This window comes from Zingiber officinale, chromosome 3A (genome assembly GCF_018446385.1).
Source record: "Zingiber officinale cultivar Zhangliang chromosome 3A, Zo_v1.1, whole genome shotgun sequence".
Lineage (NCBI taxonomy): Eukaryota > Viridiplantae > Streptophyta > Magnoliopsida > Zingiberales > Zingiberaceae > Zingiber > Zingiber officinale.
The window spans coordinates 82155505-82182951 of NC_055990.1; positions in this window are offsets into that span (position 1 = coordinate 82155505).

Sequence of the window (27447 nt, forward strand, 5' to 3'; positions counted from 1 at the left end):
CTTCAAGATGGAGGTGCCTCCAGTCAGGTTGGAGGCGCCTCCAAGCTGGCAGCTCAGCTCCTTTGACTTCGTTTCCATCTTGTTGCGACTTCCGATGCTCCGATCTTTTGGGTGATTGTGGCCAACCGAAATAGGGCTCACCCGAACCCAATTTCCGGCCTTCCTCGAGCAACCTTCCGTCACAGCTTAACGTCCCTCGAACGTCGCGCACGCTCTTCACGCCCACCGGAGTACTCTTCCGCAGCTCTCTCGTCCTTCGGACGCACCGAGCCCATCGGCTCCCTTCCCGTGCCGTACTTCTCGCTAGCTGCGTCTTCCGCTCGACTTCATGTGTTCCTAAGCTCCTGCACACTCAGACACAGGGATAAAATACAACGCAGGACCTAACCAACTTGGTTGATCACATCAAAACTACCACGGGGTCCAACACTATTCCTTCCAAGCAAGAGGAACAAAAGGAGGTACAAGAAGATGAAGCTTCCTCCTTCCTTGATACCTAGAACAATTTTCTCTCTAAGGAAAACCACAAGCGAAAGGATGTAAGTTCCCCTCACCTGTGGTACAATAGCTCTTATTTTTCTATGAAGATTCGGTCACATAAAAAGCTAAGAAAACATCATGAAGAAATTCTAACCAAGATAAAACCAAAGGAAGGACCTAGAGAATGAAAGGATCTAAAATCAATATGCTTGATATTTCTCTTGTAGCATGTATTTTATGGTAAGGATTTGTCTATGTTAAAATGTTTGGTAGAACTTAGATTCATGAGTATTCGGCCATGGTAGAACTAAGGACCCAAGAGAGCTTTAATCTAAAAACTAAGCATGCCAAGATCTCCTTAAGATAAATTATGAAACTATTATGATATGCCATGATTGTATGTTAAGTTGAACTCTATTTCATGTCCATGAAGGTTCGGATATGTTTGGTTTTTGAAGCCTAGGAGAATTTAAAGCAAAATCTAAGATGCTCATGATCTCCTTTATGAAATGTTATGTAGCTAACTTAATGTTCTTATGTTTATTGTTGCATGGAAATTTAATTCATGTTTTATAACATTCGGCCACATCATGTTCAAGGACCTAGGAAACTTAGAACCTAACTCAACCATGCTCATGTTATTCCTTGATATATTTACTATGAAAATTGTTTAAGGTTCTCATGTTTTTAGGGCACTTGAACCCTAGTTTTAAGCCCTACAAGTTTCGGCCACTTCATGATTTAGGGCTTAGGAAACTTAGAACCTAACTCAACCATGCTCATGTTATTCCTTGATATATTTACTATGAAAGTTGTTTAAGGTTCTCATGCTTTTAGGACACTTGAACCTCAATTTTAAGTCCTATAACATTCGGCCACTTCATGATTTGGGATTTAAGAAACTTAGAACCTAACTCAACCATGCTCATGTTTTGATATATTTACTATGAAAATTGTTTAAGGCTCTCATGCTTTTAGGACACTTGAACCCTAGTTTTAAGCCCTACAAGTTTCGGCCACTTCATGAATTAGGGCTTAGGAAACATAGAACCTAACTCAACCATGCTCATGTTATTCCTTGATATATTTACTATGAAAGTTGTTTAAGGTTCTCATGATTTTAGGACACTTGAACCTTAATTTTAAGTCCTATAACATTCGGCCACTTCATGATTTGGGACTTAAGAATCTTAGAACCTAACTCAACCATGCTCATGTTATTCCTTGATATATTTACTATAAAAATTGTTTAAGGCTCTCTCGCTTTTAGGACACTTGAACCCTAGTTTTAAGCCCTACATGTTTCGGCCACTTCATGATTTAGGGCTTAGGAAACTTAGAACCTAACTCAACCATGCTCATGTTGTTCCTTGAAATGTTTGCTATGGAAGTTGTTTAGGGTTCACAAGCTTGAATGATAGTTTTTAACCCAATGTATGCTTGATAAGTTTCGGTCATAATAAGTTGTAAGCTTAAGTAACCTAGAACTTTACCTAAACTTGCTCATGGTGGTTCTTATGGTATAAGAAATGATGCTTACTTAGGGTTCACATGTTGGTATGAAGTTTTTTACCAAAAACCCAACCTATATAGTTCGGCCACTAAAAGACATTAGGGTTAGAAATTGAATTATATTTTCCATGTATCTTATATGCCATGATTTTGGGATTTCTATGCTTCTATGTTTAATTATGCACACTTATGATCTATACATGATGGAATCCCTTATGCTATGGTGTGTATTATTTATGATAAAGCTATGTGCAAATTTATCCATGATATATGTGATGAGCTGTGTGCTCAATTTATGCATAAAAATATATGATGTGCTGTGTGCCCAAATCTTTACATACTATTATGATGAGCTATGTGCCCAAAAGTCAATATGGTATGATATGATAAGTGATACGATGTGCAAGAAAAGATAAGAACCATGATATGTAAAACATGCTATTTTACTTTATGTATGGCTTGTACCAAGGGTGGGCTCCATAAGCGCCCCGGGGTCGATGGACTAAGAAGCGGGCCTCGTTAGGGATGGGCTCCTAAGTGCCCCTAGGTCGATGGACTAAGAAACGGGCCTAGCATGTATGCCTTGTAGGGTTCAAGACTTGCTACCTTGGACCTACATAGGACGCGCGCATTTATGTATGTGTTACAAGTCGGGGCCCCAATCATGTTAAGATTATGTTTAAGTATGTATATTATAAGTTTTCAAAAGACATGTCGCATATGTTTCATGATACATGTTAGAAATTCACCTTGCATATACATTATGATTATGTCATGATAGTTATGATGAGGTTATGCTATGTCAGGGTGCATTTGATGATCATGTTATGTTATGCCATGATGACTTACGATTATGTTTCGATATGCCATGATATGCTGCATGATATATGTGTTATGCCTTGTGATTTTGATATGCTATACGTTTTTTTCTTGTGAGTAGGAAAGGAACTTACTGAGCCATGAGTGCTCACAACTTACTTTCTTGTACGACAGATAAAGGCAAGGAATGGATGAGCTAAGGGAGCATCAGGAGGGGCTAGAAGGATGTGTGTGGTAGTGCCTTGGCTAAAGGAGAAAGACCTGCTTTTTGTTTAATAAGAACTATGCCTAGTTATGTTACTGCTTTATGACTCCATGACATTTAATTTTGTGTTTGGGCATTATGACTTACAAATCATGTTAAGTATGCTATGTGGTTTTATATGTCCAGGTTATTAGTCATGTTGATTTTAAAGAAAAGAAAAGTTTTTAAATTTCTATAAATAAGTCTTCCGCTGTAATAAGTATGTATGAGTAAGTATCCCCCGCCGGCTTAGCAGGAGGGGCGGGGCGTTACAGTTTGGTATCAAAGCCAAGTTTAGCCAATTCACTACACACATGTCAAGCCTCCATCCTGCCGCTCCAAGTAAGAATCTATATGCTTAATTTAATTCTTGTTGTTTGCTTCATGATGCTTTAATATTATGCATGTTTATTTATTCTTTTTATTTAGTTTAGGTATGCATGATGGTAGGATAGACATAGTACTAACCTTATGGCAACCGAGTAGGAATAACGATAACTTTTTGTTATTTATTGAAGATAAGCATGGCTAGGAGACGTACTACCTGAGCAGACGAGACACTGACTCCACCTGATCTGACCCAGGTAGTCACTGATCTCCAGCGTCAGATCGCGGAGCAACAACAGCTGATCACTACGTTAATGGGTCAACAAGGAACTCCTACCACCATGCCAGTAAATCAGAATGTGGTGCCCGTCGCGCCAATAGTTGCACCAGTACCACCGGTAGCCCCTACTCCAATGGCTCGACAGGAGACCTACTTGATACAGTGGCTGAGGCTGAAGCCGGAGAACTTCTCGGGTACTTGCGAGCCATGGGATGCCCAGGCTTGGTTCAAGACAGTAGAAAGCATAGTGGAACTACTGGACGGGCCCGAAACAGAGAAGATCAAGTGCGTGTCTTTCTGTTTTTCCGGAGACGCGAGAATGTGGTGGGAAAGAGTGAGAGCAAAGTGACAGATTAATCTGATGAACTGGATGGACTTCGAGACAGAGTTCTTCGAGGAGTTCTTCCATATGCAAGTAACGAACCGACACTATGACGAGTTCACCGAGTTTCGGCAAGGTGACCTATCAGTAAACGAAGCAGTAAAACGCTTCAACCGTTTGGCACGCCTATGTCCAGAATTGGTGCGCACAGAAAGAGGAAGGGTCAGACTGATGTTAAAGATGCTTCGACCCGAAATAGCACTGAACGTGGCCGGCGGAGTTAATAGACCTCAGACTACAGAGGAATTGGTCAGCAGTGCCCTCATCACAGAACATTATCAGAATGTAATGAACGGAAATAGGAGTCAGGTCCGAACAGAAGGACAGAAATCCTCAAGTAATAAAACAAGCTGGAAAGGGACCTCCACTGGAAAAAGGAAACAATGGGACAATGCAAAAGGTGGCTCAGTGAATAAGCAACCGAAGTACCCCCAGTGCACTATTTGCGGAAAGCTGCATTCCGGAGTGTGTCATAAGGGTACCAGAAAGTGCTATAATTGCGGAGGAGAAGGACATCTGGCCAGAGACTGCACCAACCGGTTCCATGCACCACCCCAGCAGAACAACCAAAACAGGAATACCCCCTCACAACTACATCAGATGCAAACTACTATTGAGGGAACAATGATTAGCCAAGGGAGATTGGAAGCTCCACCAACTACAACGAACGCCAGGGTTTTCTCGCTTACTAAGGAGGATGTGGCAAGCGCCTCTACTGTCGTTACAGGTCAGCTACCTATTTTCAGTAAGTATGCTTTAGTATTGTTTGATACGGGGGCGACACACTCGTTCGTCTCAGCATCATTTACCAAGAGATTAGACATACCACCCCAGACACTAAATATCACGTTCTTAACAACCCTACCATACGGGGAAGTTATGCCATCGGATCATATGATGCGGGCCGTACCTATCCGAATCGCAGACAGAGAACTCTACTACAATCTGATAGTACTTGACATGCGGGATTATGACATTATACTGGGCATGGATTTCCTGGGCAAGTACGGTGCCTCAATCGAGTGTCGTAACAGGAAAGTAGTCTTTCGACCGGAAGCTGAGCCGATGTTTGAATTTATTGGGGAATCTGGGAAAGAACCTGAAAGATTCTTATCAGCTATAGAGGCACAGAGTATGTTGGACAAAGGATGTACTGGATTTCTAGCACACATAGTTGATACAAAACCAACTGGAAGCCAGAAGTTAGGAGAGGTCAGGGTAGTATGCAACTATCCGGAAGTATTTCCTGATGAACTACCGGGATTAGCACCCGATAGGGAAATAGAATTTGCGATTGAAGTGGTTCCGGGTACTAAACCAATTTCTAAAGCACCTTACCAGATGGCGCCCACTGAGTTGAAGGAACTTCAAGAACAGATACGGGAGTTACTCGACAAGGGACTTATTCGCCCCAGTCACTCTCCGTGGGGAGCTCCAGTACTGTTTGTAAAAAAAGAAGGATGGATCTATGCGAATGTGTATAGATTACCGAGCATTAAATAACGCGACCATCAAGAACAGATACCCCCTTCCGCGGATCGACGATCTGTTCGACCAATTGAAGGAAGCAACTGTCTTCTCAAAGATTGATCTAAGGTCCGGCTATCATCAAGTGAAAGTGAAACAAGATGATATACCCAAGACAGCCTTTCGAACAAGATACGGACACTATGAGTTCGTGGTTATGCCCTTCGGAGTGACAAATGCCCCTGCTGTATTCATGGATTTGATGAATCGGGTATTTACGGCATATCTCGATAAATGTGTGATCGTCTTCATCGACGATATTCTCATCTATTCAAGAACCCAAGAAGAGCATGCCGAACATCTGAATATTGTACTACATATCCTCTGAGAGAAACAACTGTATGTAAAGTTTTCCAAGTGCGAGTTCTGGCTAGATCGAGTTATATTCTTGGGTCATGTCATCTCCAAGGATAGAGTCATGGTAGATCCAAGCAAGATCGAAGCCGTAAGTAACTGGAGCAGACCAAAGAATGCCAGCGAAATCAGAAGTTTTCTGGGATTGGCAGGCTATTACAGGAAGTTCGTAGAGGATTTCTCCAAAATCGCAACCCCCATGACGAATCTCACCAAGAAAAATAAAAGGTATGAATGGACGGAGGAATGTGAGAAGAGTTTTACAGAATTAAAACGGAGGCTGACCAGTGCCCCGATCCTTACTCTACCGGAAAGCAACAAAGTCTTTGATATGTATAGCGATGCATCTTTATTAGGATTGGGAGCTGTACTCATGCAAGACGGCAAAGTCATCGCCTATGCCTCCAGGCAACTCAAAGAGCACGAAAGAAGTTACCCCATTCACAATCTGGAACTAGCAGCTGTGGTCTTCGCTCTGAAAACATGGAGGCATTATTTATATGGAGCCCCGTGCAAGATTTATACAGACCACCAGAGTCTGAAATATTTCTTCACACAAAAAGACCTAAATATGAGACAACGCAGATGGCTCGAGCTAGTCAAGGATTATGATTGCGAAATCTTTTATCATCCCGGAAAAGCGAACAAGGTGGTCGATGCACTCAGCCGGAAGTCTGGTGCAACCTAACGTCACTATTCTAAGTTCGAGGACAAACTTTTTATGAGATATGGGGTACTGTAACACCCACAAAAATTTAAAATAGGTATAATGAATATTATTTTCCTTAGAGCATAAAAAAATGAAAAGATTAAGAGAAAAAGGAAAATAAAAATAAAAGAAAATATAGAATAAGAAGAGGTGAGGTCAAGGAATGAACCTTGAACCTCCCACAGTTAATGGAGATAAATTGATGAATGATAACCATTAGGATAAGGAGAAATAATTGGATAGAAAGGAATGAAAAATTTAGTTAAAGGAGAAAAGAAAACTAAGCAAAAAGAACAAGAGAAAACCAAGTTGCTTACCTTCTTTTCCCTCATGGTTAAGAAAAGGGAGCAAGCAAAAGAGGGATTTTCTACTCCCCTCCCTCTCTCTATTTTCATGGGAATTAATGGAGTGGGGGAAAAGAGGAGTTGAGGGAGTGAATGAGGACATGTTTCATGGGCAAGGGAATAAATAGATTAGGGAGAAGAAAAATAAGGGATTAAATCATTTCTTCCTCCTTCCTCTTTCTTCTTCATTCCTCACCGAACCAAGAACTCCCTCCCTCTCCTTTGTCCGAGAGCTAAGCTAAGCTTCCCTTCAAGAAAAACTAAGTTTAGAGAGGAGACCTTCAAGATCTATCCCTTCCAAGCAAGAGGAACAAAAGGAGGTACAAGAAGAAGAAGCTTCCTCCTTCCTTGATACCTAGAACACTTTTCTCTCTAAAGAAAACCACAAGCGAAAGGATGTAAGTTTCCCTCACCTGTGGTACAATAGCTCTTATTTTTCTATGAAGATTCGGTCACATAAAAAGCTAAGAAAACATCATGAAGAAATTCTAACCAAGATAAAACCAAAGGAAGGACCTAGAGAATGAAAGGATCAAAAATCAATATGCTTGATATTTATCTTGTAGCATGTATTTTATGGTAAGGATTTGTCTATGTTAAAATGTTTGGTAGAACTTAGATTCATGTGTATTCGGCCATGGTAGAACTAAGGACCCAAGAGAGCTTTAATCGAAAAACTAAGCATGCCAAGATCTCCTTAAGATAAATTATGAAACTATTATTATATGCCATGATTGTATGTTAAGTTGAACTCTATTTCATGTCCATGAAGGTTCGGGTATGTTTGGTTTTTGAAGCCTAGGAGAATTTAAAGCAAAATCTAAGATGCTCATGATCTCCTTTATGAAATGTTATGTAGCTAACTTAATGTTCTTATGTTTATTGTTGCATGGAAATTTAATTCATGTTCTATAACATTCGGCCACATCATGTTCAAGGACCTAGGAAACTTAGAACCTAACTCAACCATGCTCATGTTATTCCTTGATATATTTACTATGAAAATTGTTTAAGGTTCTCATGTTTTTAGGGCACTTGAACCCTAGTTTTAAGCCCTACAAGTTTCGGCCACTTCATGATTTAGGGCTTAGGAAACTTAGAACCTAACTCAACCATGCTCATGTTATTCCTTGATATATTTACTATGAAAGTTGTTTAAGGTTCTCTTGCTTTTAGGACACTTGAACCTTAATTTTAAGTCCTATAACATTCGGCCACTTCATGATTTGGGACTTAAGAAACTTTGAACCTAACTCAACCATGCTCATGTTATTCCTTGATATATTTACTATGAAAATTGTTTATGGCTCTCATGCTTTTAGGACACTTGAACCCTAGTTTTAAGCCCTACAAGTTTCGGCCACTTCATGATTTAGGGCTTAGGAAACTTAGAACCTAACTCAACCATGCTCATGTTATTCCTTGATATATTTACTATGAAAGTTGTTTAAGGTTCTCATGCTTTTAGGACACTTGAACCTTAATTTTAGGTCCTATAACATTTGGCCACTTCATGATTTGGGACTTAAGAAACTTAGAACCTAACTCAACCATGCTCATGTTATTCATTGATATATTTACTATGAAAATTGTTTAAGGCTCTCATGCTTTTAGGACACTTGAACCCAAGTTTTAAGCCCTACAAGTTTCGGCCACTTCATGATTTAGGGCTTAGGAAACTTAGAACCTAACTCAACCATGCTCATGTTGTTCCTTGAAATGTTTGCTATGGAAGTTTTTTAGGGTTCACAAGCTTGAATGATAGTTTTTAACCCAATGTATGATTGATAAGTTTCGGTCATAATAAGTTGTAAGCTTAAGTAACCTAGAACTTTACCTAAACTTGCTCATTGTGGTTCTTATGGTATAAGAAATGATGCTTACGTAGGGTTCACATGTTGGTATGAAGTTTTTTTACCAAAAACTCAACCTATATAGTTCGGCCACTAAAAGACATTAGGTTTAGAAATTGAATTATGTTTTCCATGTATCTTATATGTCATGATTTTGAGATTTCTATGCTTCTATGTTTAATTATGCACACTTATGATCTATACATGATGGAATCCCTTATGCTATGGTGTGTATTATTTATGATAAAGCTATGTGCAAATTTATCCATGATATATGTGATGAGCTATGTGCTCAATTTATGCATAAAAATATATGATGTGCTGTGTGCCCAAATCTTTACATACTATTATGATGAGCTGTGTGCCCAAAAGTCAATATGGTATGATATGATAAGTGACACGATGTGCAAGAAAAGATAAGAACCATGATATGTAAAACATGCTATTTTACTTTATGTATGGCTTGTACCAAGGGTGGGCTCCATAAGCACCCCGGGGTCGATGGACTAAGAAACGGGCCTCGTTAGGGATGGGCCCTAAGTGCCCCTAGGTCGATGGACTAAGAAACAGGCCTAATATGTATGTCTTGTAGGGTTCAAGACTTGCTACCTTGGACCTACATAGGACGCGCGCATTTATGTATGTTGTACAAGCCGGGGCCCCAATCATGTTAAGATTATGTTTAAGTATGTATATTATAAGTTTTCAAAGGACATGTCGCATATGTTTCATGATACATGTTAGAAATTCACCTTGCATATACCTTATGATTATGCCATGATAGTTATGATGATGTTATGCTATGTCAGGGTGCATTTGATGATCATGTTATGTTATGCCATGATGACTTACGATTATGTTTCGATATGCCATGATATGCTGCATGATATATGTGTTATGCCTTGTGATTTTGATATGCTATATGTTTTTTTTCTTGTCAGTAGGAAAGGAACTTACTGAGCCATGAGTGCTCACAGCTTACTTTTTGTACCACAGATAAAGGCAAGGAATGGATGAGCTAAGGGAGCAGCAGGAGGGGCTAGAAGGATGTGTGTGGTAGTGCCTTGGCTAAAGGAGAAAGACCTACTTTTTGTTTAATAAGAACTATGCCTAGTTATGTTACTGCTTTATGACTCCATGACATTTAATTTTGTGTTTGGGCATTATGACTTACAAATCATGTTAAGTATGCTATGTGGTTTTATATGTCCAGATGATTAGTAATGTTGATTTTAAAGAAAAGAAAAGTTTTTAAATTTCTATAAATAAGACTTCCGCTGTAATAAGTAAATATGTATGAGTAAGTAACCCCCGCCGCCTTAGCAGGAGGGGCGGGGCGTTACATAGAGTGTCAAGCGTACACTCCTCTACACGTATCCACACGGACAAGAGATGGAGAAAAAACCACTTAGAGTGTGCTAGCACTCTTGGATGGTCACGACAATAGAGGAGAGGGAGAGAGAGGAGTAGAGAGGAAGAAGAAGAGAGAATTAAAGTTGGCACACACTTGCACTTATTCCCCTTTTAAGTGGTCGGCCACTCATGGAATACCAAGAGTCTTGGCTCTTGGTCTTCCTCATGAGGTGGCACACACTTGATGTAGCCTTGATGATGTGGAACATCATTATTGGCCGGCCCCATGCCAAGTCACAAATGATGTGGTATTTGTGTAACGCCCGCCCTCCCACTGCTCAAGGAGGGACGGGGTTACTTACTTACATATGTGCATACATATTAAATCATGGCAGCGGAAACAGTTATAAATTTTTTTTTCTACACTAACTACACTAAACATCATGCTTATCATATTGAACATGTAGACATGCTAATGTTCATGCATATAACTTAATTAGTATCAACTACTTGAAACATGATTCATGATATCATTAGCATACTAACATGAAATAAGGAGAACATAAGTGCATACTATCCATACTAGTGCAAGTACCATCAAAGCATAATGACAACACATGGTTCATATGCAAACTTAAAACATATAAACATAAAGCAGTTTTTTTTTTCTTCCACCATGTCACTGCGACACACACACTTGCCCTTCCTGCTGCTCCTCTTAATCTAGCCATTCCTTTCCTTTTTCTGCAGTACAAAGAAACATAAAAAGACTATAATCCCATAGGCTTAGTAAGTTCCTTTCCTACTCACAAAAACCATGAATCATGCATAAACATAGAGTGATAACATGTTCATTTGGCAAATCATAACATAACATGTGAGAGCATAATATAAAGTCATATCATATCATGTGAGAACATAAACATAAAGTCATATCATATCATGTGAAATCATAAACATCAAATCATATCATATCATGTGAGAACATAAGATCATATTATAGCATGTGAGAGCATAACATAAAGTAATAACATGATCATATAAGCATCATTGGCATATTTTCAAGAGCATCTTAAGTAAGCATAAAAGAAAACATATAACATGAACTTGTAGATGCAAGATGTTCTTTTGAAAACATGTGACATGAGATGAGTATATGCAAGATGTCCTTTTGAAAACATATATCATATACATACTTAAACATAATCTCAACATGAGGGCCCGGCTTGTAAAACATACATACATGAATGCGCTCATCCTAAATAGATCCAAGGTAGCTAATCTTGAACCTACTAGGAACTAGGCCCGTTTCATAGACCATCGACCTAGAGGCAACTTAGGAGCCCATCCCTTTTACTAGGCCCGTTTCATAGACCATCGACCTAGGGGCGCTTATGGAGCCCACCCTTGGTACAAGCCATACAAAGTAAAATAGCATGTCATATCATGTCATATCATAACATATCATGTTCTTGTCATATCATAACATTTCATGTTGTTGTCATATCATGAAGAGAGCTCTTGATCCCAACTTAAGGGAAGCATCTCTTTGTCAAATCATGAAGAGTGCTCTTGATCCCATCTCAAGGGAAGCATTGATAACCATGATTTTGGCTATATTATCTTGATTCATAATGCATGTTTTAATGATATTTTCATAGCTTAATCTCACATTTTACATCATATCTCAATATTGCATTTGATTTTGGACCTAATTGTAAATTAGCTAATTTTCATGGTATTTGGTGCTAATATTTGATTCTTATTTTGTAGGCATCAAAAGGGTCATGGACCCGATCAAATCAGATCACATTTGGGCTCGATTCTAGGGCTAAACGAGGTGGTCAAGCTATGGATCAATTTGGACCATCCATTGAAGATCGGAGAGATCTGGGCCATCCATTGAAGATCTGGTCCATCCGACCTAAGGGAGAGTAGATCTGGACCGTCGATGAAGATCAATACCCTTGGATCAGATTTTAGGCAATCTTTCACCGTTGATTTATCTCAAAAGCATCTCAGCCATCCGATCAAAACTGAGGAGGTTTAAAAACCCGCGTGAGAAGCTACAGTAGCTTGGGCTTGGTCGCGATTTTCTTCTACAGTTCGTTCGTCTTCTTTGCGCGATCCGCAGCTCCCGTTCCTCAATTCCAGATCCGATGAGCAAGCTTCTTCTCCGACGGCGATTATGAGCTTCCGGCGTTCATCTTCCGGCAATCAGAGGAGTGTTAGAGGGAGGTTTCTCGGCACGCCTTGACTCTGCTTCACCGCGCGTTCTTGATCCGGGGAGGTTTCCGATCAGTGAACTTCGTATCCAAATGAGCTCAGAGGGAGGTTTCTTTGAGTCTCAGATCCTTTTCCGCACCCCATTCCGTAGCTACATTGGATCGATGCGGCCGTTCGATCTAGTTTGGCGATTCACAGATTCAAGATCTGTTTCCTTCGGTTGATGAGGTTTCCAGTTTGTTGGAGTTTGAGGGGAGGTTTCCAAGGACTATGAACGCTTTCTGGTAATAAGTTGGAAGCTTGTTTATCGTTTGTTGGTGCTTGAGGGGAGGTTTCCGATAGCACATCTGTTTCAAAGTAGGTTGAGAGGAGTTTGATCTGGAATTGGGTTTGTGGAATGTTAGGGTTTTGTTTTCTTCAATTTTTACATTTGGATTTTGTTTGAATCTGCTCAGATCTTCATATCTGATTCATAACATTGCAATTTCATTTCTGATTAAATTTCAGACTTTCCATTTTCAATTTCTTGCTTTTAAAACCCCAAATCTTAGATCTAATTCTGATTAGTTTTGTGATTCTGATACTAACAGGTTGTAGAGTTTTGTGATTTAGTTAGCAATTTAATCTTTGTGACTATGATCTTGTTTAGGTGTTGGATGCTTAATTTGATGTTTAGATTGCTACTTCTATTCTATGTTATTGTGAATGAATTCTTGAAATGGTTGTTGAAGTGATTGAAATTAAGGATTGTATGTAGTTTGGTCAATTAATGATTTTATGATTCTTGATTGCTGAGAATGCCTAATAACTTTGTCAATGTGAGAAATCAATTTTGAATCAAATCTAGAGTTCACACACGTATTTATTAGTTACCCTTGGAAAGAAAAATACGACTTGGGACTCGTTGCTACAACGCTTGTATTAATTTTAATGAGTTTCAATTTTAATTAATTTGATGTGCCACGTGACATGAAAATGGCTAACACCAAAGTAAAATAGCATGTCATATCATGTCATATCATAACATATCATGTTCTTGTCATATCATAACATTTCATGTTGATGTCATATCATGAAGAGAGCTCTTGATCCCAACTTAAGGGAAGCATCTCTTTGTCAAATCATGAAAAGTGCTCTTGATCCCATCTCAAGGGAAGCATCTCTTAGGCTTTTCATCTTACATAAGCCTTTCATAACATATCATAATAGCATGAGGTGCACATAACATAAAGCATATCATAAGGAATCATAACATAATGTCAAAGTGCACATACATAAAGCATATCATAAGGAATCATAACATGATGTCATAAGTGCACATACATAAAGCATATCATAAGGAATCATAACATGATGTCATAAGTGCACATAACCTAAAGCATAACATAAAGAGTCATTATCATGCATGGTTGGGGTTTTGATCTTCCTACAAGCCCTAAATACCTTGGCCGAACCTTAAGGTGAGGTTCCAATTTTTTTTAATACAACATGTAACATGAAACTAACAACATGTAAGAAATCATATATCATAAGGAAGCATAAATAAGCATGGTTAGGTTTCAAAACTTTGCTCTAAGTCTCAATTTCAACCTTGGCAAAACCTAAATGTGAGGTATTCAAACTTTTAATTACAACATGAAGCATGAAACTTAAACTAACCATATATTAAAGATCATACATCATAAGGAAGCATATACAAGCATGACAAGATTTCAAAACCTTGCCCTAGACCTTGTATCCCAACTAGGCCGAAACATCAAGGTAGGGTTTCTCAACCTTTAATACCACATGGAGCATAAAACTCTTAACAAACAACATATAAGAGATCATGTATCATGAAGGAGCATAAACAAGCATGTTTTCATTTCAAAACTTTGCCCTAGACCTTGTCTCTTAACTTAGCTGAAACTTCATGGTGGTATTTCTAGGTTTTTCATGCAACATAAGCCATGGATATTTAACCTAACATAGCATAAGAAAGCATACATCATGAGGAAGCATAAAACAAGTATAGTTAGGTCAACAACTTTCTCTAAGCCTTTAATTCAACCTTGGTCGAAACTTCAAGGTGGTATTTCTAGGTTTTCATGCAACATAAGACATGGATATTTAACCTAACATAGCATAAGAAAGCATACATCATGAGGAAGCATAAAACAAGTATAGTTAGGTCTCAAAATCATGCCCTAGACCTTGTGTTCATCTTTGGCTGAAACATAAAGAAAGGTTCTAGGTTTTGTTTATACATCATATAGCATGACAACTTATCTAACAACATATAATAGATCATGTATCATGAAGGAGCATAAATAAGCATGTTTAGATTTCAAAATCTTACTCTACACCTTATATTTTCTCTTGGCCGAAAGCTAAGGTAGAGTCCTAGGTTTTATTTATACAACATGTAGCATGAACACTCAACTAACATCATGTAATAAATCATGTGTCATGAAGGAGCATAAACAATCATGTTTAGGTTTCAACATTTTGATCTAAACCTTATATTCCATCTTGGCCGAAACATCAAGGTGGTATTTCTAGGTTTTCATGCAACATAAGCCATGGATATTTAACCTAACATAGCATAAGAAGCATACATCATGAGGAAGCATAAAACAAGTATAGTTAGGTCTCAAAATCTAGCCCTAGACCTTGTGTTCATCTTTGGCCGAAACCTAAAGAAAGATTCTAGGTTTTGTTTATACATCATGTAGCATGAAAACTTATCTAACAATATATAATAGATCATGTATCATGAAGGAGCATAAATAAGCATGTTTAGATTCAAAATCTTACTCTACACCTTATATTTTCTCTTGGCAGAAACCTCAAGAGTGGGGTTCTAGATTTTTTTGTTACAACATGAAGTATAATTTGTACCTTGACAACCATAAGTGACCACAACTTCTTATCTTGGACGAAACTTGCAAGGAGATCCCTAAGTCCTCTTTTTTTTCAAACAAAACATAAAGCGTACGATAACTATTGTACTACAGGTGAGAGGACACTTACATCTCTTGCTTAATTCTCTAAGAGAAGAAATCCTTGGTTGTGAAGCTTTTCCTAGAGAGCAAATCTTCTTGCTTGGTTCGGCAATGGTGAGGAAGAAGAGAGTGGTTTCGGTGGAGAGAAGGAGGAAGGAGGAAGGAGAAAGAGAGAGCAAAAATGAAGATTTTCATTCTTTTTCTCCTTTTATTCCAATTAAGAGGAAGAAGGAAAAATGATCTTTTCCTTCCCTCTTCTTTTACTCATCCTAAATGAAGGGAGAAAGTAAAAACTCTCTTTTCATTATAAGAAGAGAAGGAAGCTTGAATTTCTCCTCCTTAGTGAAGTGAGCCTTCACTTTCCTTACCTTTAACCATAATTTCCCTCTTTTCATATCAGCACACCCATGCTGGGGCTACTGGTTATGACATGGAACCACTTACCAAGAGGTCCAAGGTTCAATCCTTGGTCATGCCTCTTTTTGGTTCTTTTTCTTTTATATTTTTGAAAATCCACATAAGGCCCATAATATATCATCTATAAATCTATTTGAATTATTAAGGCACATTTTAATCATGCATAAATCTATATTAATCATGCATAAATCTACATGAATTATTAGAGATCCTATTGGTGTTACAATTTGGTCAAGTCAAACTTGACCCTTCATCTTCCCTCTCAAGTCAAGTCAAACTTAACCTCTTATCTCCCATGGTTGATCAAATCTAACATTTGATTCAAGTCAATTTAATTTAATGAATCTCTATTTATTGAATTAAATTGACTCAATGAATCCAAGTCTAAATTAGACAAATTTGACACATGAATCGAATTGAGTCTAACTCAATTAGTTTAATTTGGATTACTCTTAATACAATTTGGTTCATCACATGAACCTAATCCTCTTGGTTCATCATATGAACCTAATCTCCATCTAATTGCCCTTTGTGTGTGACCCTATAGGTTCTTGTAACATTGGCAATGCTCCTAAACTCATTTAGAAACATAAGTAATGAGCGGTATCTAGCAACACATCATTACTACCTAAGTTACAAGAATGTTGAGATCCAACATCACCTTTGTGACTACTACTTGTGACTCTCACAATATGTGACAATGTCCTTCTATCCTTGACATTTAGATTAATCAATTGAGGCATAGACCATGTAATCCTCTAATCAATCTATATCTTGAACTCCAAGTAGACTCACTCTAAACCAATGAGCTCAATATCTCATATTGACTCATTTGGGCATGACCATGCACTTAGTGGTCTCACTCTATCAAGAATCATGATGTCACTCCCGTTGTATAGGAGGGATAGATCTCATCTACATCACTCGCATCCCTCCGTATAATTTGTTACATACCTAGTAATCGCCTTTATAGTCCACCCAGTTACGGGTGACGTTTGACGAAGCCAAAGTATGCAACTCCTTATGTAGGGAACCATGGTGACTTCAGGTCCAAGGACTGATATTCATACTAATAGTCACATGAGAAAGTATATGACACTCATATAACGATCCATGATACTTTCTCATGGCGGGTCATTCAGTATACATTCTCCAATGTATACCCATGTGTCAACTTGATATCTGTATATCCATTACTTGTGAGATCAAGTCATCTAGTTGACCTACATGCTAGTCTCATCGCATTAACATTGTCCATCAATGTTAATACTTGACTAGGAATGATTAAGAGTAGTGTTCTCTATATCATCTCACTATCAATTCAACCAATTGATTGATATAGATAAGAACCTTCTACTCAAGGACGCTATTATACTTAGTTATTAGGCACCAATACAAGTAAGTATAATAACAATAAAGGAATGCCTTTATAAATATATAGGAATATGATACATCGAGTCCATACAACAATCATCATATGATTGGCTCTAGGGCTCTCACTAACAATCTCCCACTAGCACTAGTGCCAATCAGTATTGGCTCTAAGGCCCAATGACCTAGTGTGACTATCATGATTTCTCTGTGCCAAAGCCTTGGTCAAGGGATCAGCGATGTTAGCTTCTGTGGATACTCTGCAAATCTTCACATCTCCTCTATCGATGATCTCTCGAATGAGATGGAAGCGTCGTATTATGTGTTTGGTCCGCTGGTGTGAGTGAGGTTCCTTAGCCTGCGCAATTGCTCCATTGTTATCACAATAGAGCTATAGGATCAGCTATGCTAGGAACCACCCCAAGCTCAGTAATGAACTTACGGATCCAAACTGCCTCCTTTGTTGCTTCTGATGCAGTAATATACTCGGCCTCTGTTGTAGAATCAGCAACTGTGTCCTGCTTCGAACTCTTCCAGCTCACAACACCACCATTCAAGCAAAACATGAACCCAGACTGCGATCTATAATTATCCTGGTCAGTTTGGAAGTTGGCATCACTGTAACCCTTTACAGTTAGCTCGCCATCACCTCCAAATATCAAGAAATATTCTTTAGTACTTCTCAAGTACTTAAGAATATTCTTGACTGCTATCCAGTGACGCTCACCTGGATCTGACTGCTATCTGCTCCTCATGCTCAAAGCATACGAAACATCAGGACGAGTACATAGCATGGCGTACATGATAGATCCTATGGCTGAGGCATAAGGGATCTTATCCATGCGGTCTCTATCCTCTCTAGAAGAGGAACTTTGAGTCTTTGAAAGACTCACACCATGTGACATCAACAGAAATCCTTTCTTGGAATTCTGCATGGAAAACCGTAGTAATACCGTGTCAATATATGTACTTTGACTTAGGTCAAGTAATCTCTTAGATCTATCTCTATAGATCTTTATGCCTAGAATACAGGCTGCTTCACCTAAGTCCTTAATTGAGAAACAATTCCCCAGTATAGTCTTTACAGACTTCAGCAAAAGGATGTCATTTCCAATGAGTAGTATGTCATCCACATACAATACAAGGAAGACAACTGTGCCCCCAACAACCTTCTTGTAGACACAGGGTTCATCTTCATTCTTGATAAAACCAAACTATTTGATTGCATCATTGAATCGAAGATTCCAGCTCCGAGAAGCTTGCTTTAGTCCATAAATGACCTTTTACAGCTTGCATACTCTGCCAGTATGCATTGGATCTACAAAACCCTCACGTTGTGTCATGTACACATCCTCGAGCAAGTTTCCATTCAGAAACGCGGTTTTGACATCGATTTACCATATCTCAAAATCGTGGTATGCGGCAATAGCAAGCAAGATCCGAATGGACTTAAACATCGCTACTGGAGAAAAAGTTTCATCATAGTCAATACCATGAATTTGCTTGAAACCTTTAGCTACCAAGCCACCCTTATAAGTAATAAGTCCATCTATGTCAGTCTTTCTTCTAAAGACCCACTTACACCCAATGGGTTTGACGCCTTCAGGCGGATCAACCAAAGTCCATACTTTGTTGGTGTACATGGATTCCATCTCGGATCTCATGGCCTCTAGCCATTTCTTAGAATCTAGTCTCATCACAGCTTCCTGATAGGAGGTAGGCTCATTCTCAACAAGCATAACAACATCATGGTCAGACAAGAGATATGAGTATCTCTCAGGCTGATGACGTACCCTATCAGACCTGCGAAGAGGTAGGCTACTTGAACTGGTTGTTGTTCCTCAACTCCTTGTGGAACAATCACATCATCCACAACATTTTATGGTCCCAGTTTAACTTCCTTCAAGGCTTCAGTGCTATGGTCCATATCTTGATCATTTTCAAGATCGAACGTACTCCCACTAGTTTTTCTAGAAACAAAGTCCCTTTCTAGAAATACCCCAGTCTTAACCACAAACACTTTGTGCTGACTAGGAATGTAGAGGTAATATCCCTTCGTTTACTTGGGATATCCTATAAAATAGCACTTATCAGATTTGGGTCCCAGTTTATCTGAGACTTGACGTCGAACGTAAGCCTCACAACCCAAAATCCTCATAAAAGACATCTGGGCATCTCTCCCAGTCCATATCTTATATGGTGTCTTTATCACAACTTTGTATGGAACACGGTTAAGTGTGAAGGTTGCTGTATCTAGAGCATATCCCCAAAAGGATATAGGAAGATCTGTGTGACTCATCATAGATCGTACCATATCTAATAGGGTACGATTCCTCCTTTCGGATACACCATTCCACTGTGGTGTTCCAGGAGGAGTGAGTTGGGATATAATCCTACACTCAGCTAGATAGTCACGAAACTCATGGCTAAGGTATTAACCACCTCGATCTGATCGAAGTATTTTAATACTCTTTGATGGATCAAAAGCGCTAGAGGGGGGGGGGGGGTGAATAGCGCTCGTGGCTATTTCATTTTTCAAAATCGTAAAAGCTTGTTCAGAAATAACGCAGCGGAAAGTAAATAAAGTGGACACGAAGGATTTACTTCGTTCAGAGCCTGTGACGACTCCTACTCGAAGGCCCGCGATCCTTGATCGCTTCCGGTGGGCAACAACTATAATTCGTAAAATCTATTGCACGCTAAGTACAATTCAAGCAGAAAAGAATATTGTACCGACAATAAAAAGAATAAAGTTGAAACTCCGAATTTTCGTTTGCAACACTTCTGAGTCGAGACATTAGCAGCTTGTCGCACGGAGAATGCTTAGCAGATCGTTCTGTTTAAAGCTGCACCTCAACCCTCTTTTTATATGAGGTTCCGAGTGCCTGGGACCTTTCCGGACGCTTGCAGTGTGATGTGGCCAGCCAAGTAGGTTGCTCCACGTGGTGAACTCGCGCAGGGGATAAAATTTGGTCCCGGGCGCCCGGACCTCCTTTTTCCAGGAGCCGCTTCTCCTGCAAAACAAGGTTAGTCCGAGCAATTACATACCCTGCAAGACAATGTTAGAATCTGATAAAGAAGAACTTACAGTCTTGGGAATGTCCGAGTCTGACTTCGGATTCCCAACCGGAAACCCTAGGTCGACCCGACGCCTACTGTTCCCTCTACGGGGAACACGTCCTCACCTACTCCCCTCAGGAGAGATTACCTGATACCAGTTCGGTCCTCCAGACCAACTGGACTTTCTGCCTAGGGTTACCATCCCCTAGGACCTAGGGTTACCGCCCCTTAGGGTTTTTCTCCACCTAGGGTTACCACCCCCTAGGACCTAAGGTTACCTCCCCTTAGGGTTTTCCTCCACCTAGGGTTACCGCCCCCTAGGACCTAAGGTTACCGCCCCTTAGGGTTTTCCTCCACCTAGGGTTACCGCCCCCTAGGACTTAAGGTTACCACCTCTTAGGGTTTTTCACCTGCCTAACCGCAGCTAGGACTTTCCTGAAACACTCATTCAAACATGTTAGATCACACACTAACTTAACTTTGAATCCTTTGTCATTATCAAAACTATGGTTCGATCGTCGGATGCTTCCCGCACCAACAATCTCCCCCTTTTTGATAATGGCAACCGAAATTCAATGTTAAGAAAAAAATATGCAGTTATGTATAACCACAAGAAACAAGATAAGTGTGATAGCAAGATAAACATAGCTCCCCCTTAATATAAGTTATTCTCTTTGAATTTTTTACTAATAGCCATAGCTCCCCCTTAATACAAGCTCCCTTTAAAATATTTTCTTTGAATCTTTGAATTTCTCTACTCTCCCCCTTTGCCATATATCAAAAATGAGCTAGTTTTGAAAAACTTAAATTTTCAAGACAGAATTTAGCAAAAAACATTTTAACTTAGGAAAGCAAAAAATTTTCACAGAAAAATTTTCAAGACATAATTTTCAACTTCAGAAATTTTCTGGAAAAATATTCAGGTTTTTTTTTTTAAAGAAAATTTTCAACTTAAAGAAGTTAATTGCAGCTTAACAAAATTTTTCAAACTTTAAAGAATTTTCTAACTTAAAAAAAAATTTAACTTAACGAATTTTTGAAAAAGTTTCAGCTTAAATAATTTTCTAACAAAATTCCAAAAAAGAGTTTTCAAAATAGAGGACACTTGAGAGTTTTAAATTTTGAGATGTTTTTGAAAAGTTGTTTAAGGTATATTTTTGAAATGAATTTCAAGAATACTTAAGGCAAAGGAGAAGCGATAACCTTAATGTTTAATAGCTTGCCATTTTGTTTTAGTAAGGTATCAGAGCCCTAAGGTTCAAGCATGAGTTAAGATTTGTTTTGATCCGGTATCAGATCCCTTAAGTACAAGGATGCTTGAACTGATTATTTCCATTTCCTTTAGTTTGAGAGATACTTTTAGCTAAGATAAGGTTATTTTTGTCTTTAATAAGTAACTAAGCAAATGTTTGTGATATCAAAACACTTTAATTTTTAGTTTTTAAGTTTTTAAAGAGGGAGTTTAGCAAAAAAAAATTTGATCAAGACTCAGTTTAGCTAAGAAAAATACTTTTATCAAAGACTTAGCTAAACTTATGAACATAATAGTTTTGTTAAGTATTTAACCTTAAAAAGACTTAGTTTTAAAAAGACTTATGAAGATAATTGTTTTGACGAAATTTTGAGAATGCTTTGGAAAATATTTAGCATTTTCAGCAAAACTTAGCATGTGAAAACAATTGCTTTGAGAGACACTTAGCTAATAATTTTTTTTTTTTAACTTTAAAAAATACTTAGCTAAATTTGAAAATACTTAGTTATATATTCAGCTTAAAAATGATTGCCTTGAGAAAACTTCTTGCCAAATAGCTAAGTTTAGAGTATAGTCTAACTAAGCTTAGTTAACGAAGACTTGATAAAGTACTTAGCTTAAAGAGGTTTTACATAAAGGCTTAGCTTTGAAAACATTATAGAAGAGTTATAATTTAAAAGTCAGGTCATAAATAATTTCAATTTTAAAGTTAAGTTAAGAATAACCTTAATTTTTGAAGATAAGTAAAAATTAGTTTTTAATTTTGAGGTCAAGTTAAAATTTTATTTTAACGAAAAACTAATTTTAAAACCAATTTAAAATCACTTCCCCTTAATAAATGCCTTAATAAATTCTTTGAGTTCAGGAGTCCAAGCATGAGAGGTTAAAAGATAATTTTCCTATCTTTCCTTCTCACTCATTCTAGATAAACAAGCATGTTTAGCATATGAGTGAACGTGAGATGGAGTTAGCATTTGCAATCATAATTTTATAATATGATTTGAGAATTAAAGATTTTTAAACCCTTTTAAATTAATTGAATAACATTCTGAAATTAATTGAATAATATTTTGAAATGATTTAAAAAAAAATTTAATGATTTTGAAATGCATTTTCAAAAGATTTTTGAAATAAATTTTCAAAATATTTTTCAAATAATTTTAAATGATTTTTAAAAGAGTTTTTTTTTAAAAAAAATAATTTTTAAAGGACTTTTAAAATTCGGTTTTAAAAGATTTTCAAATGATTTAAAAAGATTTTTCAAGTAATTTTGAAATTAAATTTTAAAAGATTTTTAAATAATTTTGAAAAGATTTTTAATGGAATTTTTTAAATGATTTTCAAAATAATTTTTAAAGGACTTTTAAAGGAATTTTAAAATGATTTTCAAAATAATTTTTAAAAGATTTTTTAAATGAATTTTAAAATGATTTTCAAAATAATTTTTAAAAGATTTTTTAAATGAATTTTAAAATGATTTTCAAAATAATTTTTAAAAGATTTTTTAAAGGAATTTTAAAAATGATTTTCAAAATAATTTTTAAAGGAATTTTAAAGGAATTTTTAAAATGACTTCCAAAATAATTTTTAAAGGACTTTTAAAGGAATTTTTAAAATGATTTTCAAAATAATTTTTAAAAGATTTTTTAAATGAATTTTAAAATGATTTTCAAAATAATTTTTAAAGGACTTTTAAAGGAATTTTTAAAATGATTTTCAAAATAATTTTTAAAGGATTTTTAAAGGAATTTTATTTTTAAAAGATTTTTTAAATGAATTTTAAAATTAAGTTTTGAAGTAATTTTGAAAATAATTTGAATTTCAATTAATTATCAGTTTGTTTTTAATTACTTAGTCATCTCACCCGATCTGAATTTTCAATCAAGGAATCCTATAATTTTTGTGAGATGAATTAAGGTTCAATTTAAGGGTTTGGTTTAACTTTGTGTTAGATTCAGGTTTAGCTTTGGGTTCAACAAGTAAGCATTCTTTGGATAAACTTCTGGGCTATGGTGAGTCACGAGGAACTCATTAAAGTAACCATGCCTTCGAGGTTTTCCAAATAGTCCTACCCATTTAACTTTAATACTAAACCTTGGTCTAACTAGTTAGGATCCATTTAAAGGTAGCTTCGGTCAGTTCCACTTGGCCAAATGCACCAGGTCGAAGCCATATCTTCCTAGACATGCGATGTCCAAGCTTCCCTAACTTACTATCATCCAAAAACTTCACCAGTACCGTGGGTCAAGTTAAACCTAGCCCATTTTTTCTAACCTTAATTACCCTGCCGGGTAGTCTACTCTTGTTTACCCATTTCGGGTAGATTAGTTAGGGGTGCCAGCTTTTCTGGATCTTCCTTCTAAATTTTTATTTGATTTAAATTTGATTTTGAATTTTGAATTTTGAATTTTAACAATTTCAAATTTTTGAATTTTGAATTTTAGTAATTAATTTCGAATTTTGAGTTTTAAATTAATTTTGAATTTTGAGTTTTAAATTAATTTTGAATTTTGAATTTTGAATTTAATTATTAATTTTGATTGTTTTTCTGCTAGCTCCCCCTGGATCATAGCCTCGATAAGGTTTATCGAGGTAATGTATTTGATCCTTAGGAACCCAATAATGTCCAAGTCCTACTTGATTGATCAGGTTGAACTTGGCAACCCAAGCTTGGACCGATTTACAATTTGGTTTGTTTATTAAGGATTGGTAAGATTTATATTTCTTTTTATATCCAAGTCCAGTTCGATTGTAGATTGCCCTTTGTGTTCCAAGAATCAAGTCAAGATTCTTGGATCCCAAAGAAAATCGTTCTAGGGTTGTTTTCAAATCCTTTACCTGACTTTTCAGATTGGAATTCTCTTCCTCAAGTTTTTGAACTTGAGTTAAGGTTCCAGTCTGAACTTGATCAGTTAAGGATTCGTTGTTAGTCGTTTCTTTAAGGAGTGTTACCTCCTTTAGAAGCGATTTGATTCGAATCTTGGACTTAGCTACTTTATACATTAAATAATTAATTAAGCTATATAAATGATTTTTACTTACAGAGAGGTTCGGTCCTTCGGAAACGGATGTGGATACGTGGCTTCTCTCGGACTTGGTTTCCGATTCGTCCTCACTTCCGGATCCGTTGGTGTAGTCCCGGGCTGTCAAGGAGAGAAAGTTCGTCTGTTCTAGTTCTTCATCGTCGGATTCCTCGGAGGAAGACTCGTCCCATGTTGTCTTCAATGCTTTCTTCATCTTGCTTGTTCCTGCAGATAACGCAACACCTTCCTCGGTCGGACTAGTATTAGTCTGCTCAAATAATTTATTTATTAAAACATGCTTACCTGTTTTTGTATCAGGAATACCTTCGTGTAACTCAATCAGATTCTCCCACAGCTCCTTGGCACTTGAGAATTGGTCGGCGCGATTCAGCTCCTTATTCGTTAAGCCACACTGAAGTGTATACGTTGCTTTTGCGTTTGCTTCTACCTTTTTGATAAGGTTCGTGTCCCAGTTCTCGTACGGTAGTGGTTTGCCGTCGCTGTCAGATTGTCGTTCGAATCCGGTTTTGACAATCATCCAGACTTCAAAGTGAGTCTGGAGATATGCCTCCATCCGACCTTTCCAGTACCCGAAGTCGTCTCCGGTGAATAGCGGAGGGCGGGCAGTACTGTAGCCTTCTTGAAGGGCCATTTCAGTTTTACCTAAAGCAAAAAAAAACCAAAAAAATGTCCCAGGACTTGGTCCTGGCTTAGTCGTGCGGTAGGGATAAAGAATGGATCATGAACTCGGGTGGTGTTGCACCAATTCCGAGAAAAACCGATTCGAGGGAAAAAGAATTAGAATATAACTATGAGGCTAAATTCTAATGGACTCGGAAAAAAAATACCACGAAAAAATATTTTGAATGGTGGTTGCACCGATTCAAAATGACTCCGCTCTGATACCAATTGATGGATCGAAAGTGCTAGAGGGGGGGTGAATAGCGCTCGTGGCTATTTCGTTTTTCGAAATCGTAAATGCTTGTTCAGAAATAACGCAGCGGAAAGTAAATAAAGTGGACACGAACGATTTACTTCGTTCGGAGCCTGTGACGACTCCTACTTGAAGGCCCGCGATCCTTGATCGCTTCCGGTGGGCGACAACTATAATTCGTAAAATCTATTACACGCTAAGTACAATTCAAGCAGAAAAGAATATTGTACCGGCAATAAAAAGAATAAAGCTGAAGCTCCAAATTTTCATTTGCAGTACTTCTGAGTCGAGACGTTAGCAGCTTGTCGCACGGAAATGCTTAGCAGATCGTTCTGTTTGAAGCTGCACCTCAACCCTCTTTTTATATGAGGTTCCGGGCGCCTGGGACCTTTCCGGGCGCCTGGAGTGTGACGTGGCCAGCCAACTAGGTTGCTCCACGTGGTGAAGTCGCGCAGGGGATAAAATTTGGTCTCGGGCGCCCGGACCTGTTCCGGGCGCCCGGAGATCCATCCCGGGCGCCCGGACCTCCTTTTTCTAGGAGCTGCTTCTCCTGCAAAACAAGGTTAGTCCGAGCAATTGCATACCCTGCAAGACAATGTTAGAATCTGATAAAGAAGAACTGACAGTCTTCGGACTGTCCGAGTCTGACTTCGGATTCCCGACCGGAAACCCTAGGTCGACCCGACGCCTACTGTTCCCTCTACGGGGAACGCGCCCTCAACTACTCCCCTCAGGAGCGATTACCTGATTCCAGTTCGATCCTCCAGACCGACTGGACTTTCCGCCTAGGGTTACCACCCCCTAGGACCTAGGGTTACCGCCCCCTAGGGTTTTTCTCCACCTAGGGTTACCGCCCCCTAGGACCTAAGGTTACCGCCCCTTAGGGTTTTCCTCCACCTAGGGTTACCGCCCCCTAGGACCTAAGGTTACCACCCCTTAGGGGTTTTCACCTGTCTAACCGCAGCTAGGACTTTCCTGAAACACTCATTCAAACATGTTAGATCACACACTAACTTAACTTTGAATCCTTTGCCATTATCAAAACTAAGGTTCGATCGTCGGATGATTCCCGCACCAACACTCTTGCCTAGCTAGTTTTGTACTTCATTCTTAAATTCTTTGAACTTTTCAAAGGATTGTGACTTATGTGTCATCAGATACACATAACTGTTGATGCAATCGACCTCCAAGATTTTAATGTCACACAAATATGTTTAATTATGCTTACGTATGTTTAAGTATGGAGTTTGATCTAGGGAAGTCCTAGTTGTAGGCTAGGCAAGGGAAGTCCTAGTTGGAGGCTAGGCAAGGAGAGAAATCTCGGTATATCATGGAAGCCAGGTGGATAGGTCTGGAGGACTTGATCCCTGGGTAGCCGAATACTGAGTCCTAGTTGTAGGCTAGGTAAGGGAAATCTCGGTATGTCGTGGAAGCCATGTGGATAGGTCTGGAGGACTTGATCCCTGGGTAGCCGAATACTGAGTCCTAGTGAGTGAAGTCAGGTTGAAAAAACTCTAGGGGGTGGTAACCTTAGGTAACGAGAAGTCTTGGAGGAGTGAACTCCAAGTAAAGTTGATCAGATGGTTTCCGGTCGACCGCGCACGGTCAACCGGACCAGCGGATTCGGTAAATCTAGGTTTAGGTTTACCATTGTTTTCTGTATTACTATTATTGTTCTTGGCTAATATGGTATTGCAGGAAAAGTCTTACTGGATCAGGCGATCAGACACTGAGCAGACAAAAGACCAAACATATCTGGAGGATCATGTTTGGCAGGTAGGTTGAGGTAAACAAACTGGAGGAGTGACAGTGAGGTCGGGTTCCCGAAGGGAACAACCTTAGGTTGCTGATCCAACTGAAGAAACCGGGAAGGTTTCCAAGTTGAGATCAAGAACAGTGCTACTGTTCTTTTATTTCTCATTATTATACTATTGTGCTAATATCTGTGTTGCAGGTTGTTTTGGTCTAACATGTGTGTTGCAGGTTATTTTTAACA